The following is a 3,918-nucleotide window of genomic DNA, read 5'->3' as shown; positions in this document are numbered from 1 at the left end:
TCGCCTGCATCTGTGATTTTGGGGTTCGTGAGAAGTCATCCTTTCTGGGCTGTGTCCCTTGCCTCAGCTGGGCCTGAGATAACTGCCCCGCCCAATCCCCTTTGGGGAGGCAGAGATGTCAGAGCCAGGGAAGGCCTGCAGAGCAGGAGGAGTGGGGGAGAAGGTTAGGACTTGCTCGAAGCAGCCTCAGGCCAACGGCCGCCTCCTCCGTGTTTTGTTTAGGCGGCACCCTGTTTAAAAAACAAACAGACGAAAGTCCTGGGGTGAGTTGCCAACTCGAAATGAGGTCATTTCCCATAAAAACCCACACTCCTCACTCCTCTTGGGGAGATGATGTGACGACACTCTGGCAGTGTGGGATGATGAGGGGCTGCCGACAGGCAGGAGCCTGTCTGGACGTGGGTTCCGAGCCTTGCTACAACCTGCCCCCGCCCAACCGCCTCACTCACATCACCTGCTTGGCCTCAGCTGGTGCTGTGATTGGCAGGCTCCACACACTTTCCATCCTCAGCAACCCTGTGAGCTGGGTAAGGTCCTCTTCACCAAGCTGACCACCAGCAAACCCATTCTCTGCTTTTTATACCTGGACCCACTTTGTAGTCACAGTTCCACAAAGTGGGTGCTGTTATTAGCACCCCCTTTTACAGATGGGGAAAACTAGCCAAGAGATTAAATAGCTTGCCCAAATTGACATAGCTACCAATGGCAGAGGTGGGGTTTGAACCCAGGCAGCCAGACTCTAGCGTCTGCTCCTAACCACAATGCCTATCAGAGGATAGCACCCAGGGCCCCTTTGCTGGGGGCTGCTCAGGCCCCACACACCCCCTCTGAAGCAGCGAGCCTGGTGTCAAGTCCCTCCCGAGACCCCACTACACAGCCTTCCCGAACTCCGGCAGGCGAAGGGGTCTACACTCCTGTACCGTGGGTCTGGCCAAATTTCCATCTGTGCCATCCAAAACCAGCTTCTGGTCGTACGTGGCTATTTAAATAAGTTGATTAAAATTCAAAACAATTAAAATTCTGTTCCTCAGATGCACTAGCCACCACCTTTCCAGGGCTCAATAGCAGGGCAGATGGCCTACAATTCCATTATCGTGGAAGTTTCTGCTGGGGCTACGCTGAGTGGTGTGAGACCTCTGGGTGCGGGTTTCGGCCTTCTCCAGCCCGCCCCTTGTGCTCCAACGGCCAATGGGGAGGTAGATGAGGTCCCGGAACACAGCAAGTGCTCCATAAGTGGCACTGCATTATCCTCATCAGCGCCATCTTTTGGGTAAGGTATTAGCAGCTCCAGACAGCCCCTGTATTATCTTTATTGCCGTGTAGACTTACCCCTGAATTCAGAGGCTTATGACGGCGTAAATATCTCACATAGTTTCCATGGGTCAGGAATTTGAGAGCAGCTTAGCTAAGCGGGTTTCATGAGGTTGAACTTGAAATGTTGGCCGTGGCTGTGGTTCCCCCCAAAGTTTGACTGGGCTGGAGGAGCCACTTCCCAGATGGCTTGTTTTGATGTCTGGCCAGTCGGTGTTCATTCTCTGCAAGCCGGGGACCCCCCATAGGGCTGACTGAGTGACCTCATGACTCAGGGGTGGCTTTTCACAGAGAAGGATCCCAGACAGCCAGGTGGAAGCCACGGCGCCTTTTGTGGCCAAGCCTCAGCAGTCACTTCGTCACTTCCACAACGGCCCATGGGTCACCCAGGTCAGTCCGATCCATTGCAGGAGGGGACTACAGAAGGACAGAGAGCGAGACTCGTAGAAGCTGTGTTAAGGGCTGGCGACGACAGCCCACTGCTTGGTCAAGAGCTATCTGAGTGGAAGCTGGTATAATATTATTTCTGAGGACGGGGCAGGAAGGCAACGTGGGTTTTGGACCATGCTGGGCCGTGTCTCTTCCTGATCCTGCCAGTCTTCCCAGAGGCACTGACTCTTGCACGGGGTGATTCCTTCATGGTGCATGGGAGGCTGTCAGGCCAAACAGATGTCCCCTTGCCAGTAGTTTGGGGAGTGGGATAGGCAGGATTCTGAGATGAGATGGCCCCCAGATTTCTGCCTCAGGTGTCCACATCCAGCGCCTTCCCTCCCTTGGGTGTGGGCAGGACCTGTAAATAGGATGGAGTTCACTACATTGGAGAGCAAAAGTGAAGGGATTTTGCAGACGTAATGAAGGTCCTAAACTAGTTGATTTCTGAGTTAGCAAAGAGGGAGATTATCCTGGGTGGGCCAGGCTTAATCAGTTGAAAGCCCTTAGAAGAGAGTCTGGAACCTCCCTGATAAAAGTGATGCTCTCCGGTTGACTTAGAAGCAGCATGTTGCCATGAGTTCTACAGCTACTAGGAAATAAATTTTGCTGACCACTGTGTGACTGCAGCCCTTAATCACAGCCTTGGGAGACCCTGAGCAGGAGGAGACCCGGCTAAGTGGCGCTGGGACTCCTGACCCATGGAAACTGGGACAATCAGTGTGTGCTGTTTAACCTGCTACACCCGCTGTAACTTGTTGTGCAACAGAGAAAGCTAATACAGAAGGTCACTCGGCTGCTTTGCACCATCAGCTTCCTCATCTACCGAATGGAGAGATGGTGCAATATTTGGATTACCTCTAAAACTGCTTCTGGAGTAACCACGACAGCAGCTAGCCTGTACAAAGTCGTTACGGTGGGCCAGGCCCCATTGGAGGTGCTTCACATATATTAATTATTTTATTCCTCATGACATCTCATGAAACAAATGCTATCATCCCTATAGACAGAAGAGGAAACTGAGGCACAGAGAGGTTAAGTGACTAGAATGCCAAGCTCACGTCGTTACTACAGCACTTTAACTCCAAGGTAGCCGGTGTCTGACAAGTCACTAGACCTAAATTCCTTCATGTTAAGGTGACCACTCTGAAAATACACATGGGTAATTAGTGTGAGAAGTGTACGCCTGTACCAGGGCAAAACCAGCCGAACCCAGGATACCCCTTCCCTGGGCAAGGGGCTAATGATGCACCTTCAGACCCCAGGCAGGGCTGGGGAGGAGGTTTGGAGTCAGTAGGGACTTGGGGATGAGCTTGGTAGGATGGTTTCCACGCCACTACTTTATAATCAAAAGGAGCCATAAATAGCTTGCTCACAAGGCCACACCTTTCCCCAGAAGTGGGCCTGCTCCTCCCATCCCCCACCCCTGCCCCAGGTGGCCAGCACAGGCTACAGCAGGTGTTTGCACTTCACCACTGAAAGCATTATTGTGCCACCACTGCCCCGTCTTTGTCGCTTGTGGTCTGGACCAGAGCCAAGCCTGACGGGGTGAGGGGATGTGGGTGGCTTTTGGGGGAGTATGGTCAAAACTTATTGCAACCCCCTGCAAAACTTATTAGATATTATCCTATTGGTTTCATTACCTTTAAAACCACTTCCTCTCTCCCCTGCTATCTGCATGGCCTATGACCCTGCGCAGCCCGCATCCAGCGCCCCCCCCTCCACCCAGGGAGGAAGGCACTTGAAAAGTTCACCCACGCTGTGGTTATGAGTTGTGCTTTGAGGAAACCCGACTTAAACAGAAGAGAGGGGGAGAGAGCCCCAAAAGTCCAAGATTAAAACCGCAGAGCTAGCTTGTTCACGGTGGAGCCTCAGGCAGCAGCAGAGCTGCTCAGCTGGGAGATTTTAGAGGGGAGATTTCGACCGTGTTCCCTGGGCCCCACCACCTGCCCCCCACCCCGTTACACACCCACTCTCCCTACACCTAGCAGCTGACTCAAAGTGTGAAACACTGTTAGGGAGAGAATTGAAAGAATCTCAGAGCCCTGGACTTCACACCGGGAGCACAGGATTCAAATCGGGCTCTGCCCTCAAACTTCTCTCAGAGCTTCATGGGCCTTCTCTCTCAGAGCCTCAGTTTCCCCATCTGTAAAAATGTGCACGGATCTGGCCGTCAGT

The sequence above is a fragment of the Sturnira hondurensis genome, unplaced genomic scaffold (assembly GCF_014824575.4).
Source record: "Sturnira hondurensis isolate 20B ecotype Veracruz unplaced genomic scaffold, ASM1482457v3 Scaffold0004136, whole genome shotgun sequence".
Lineage (NCBI taxonomy): Eukaryota > Metazoa > Chordata > Mammalia > Chiroptera > Phyllostomidae > Sturnira > Sturnira hondurensis.
Note: the sequence above shows the minus strand (reverse complement) of the source record.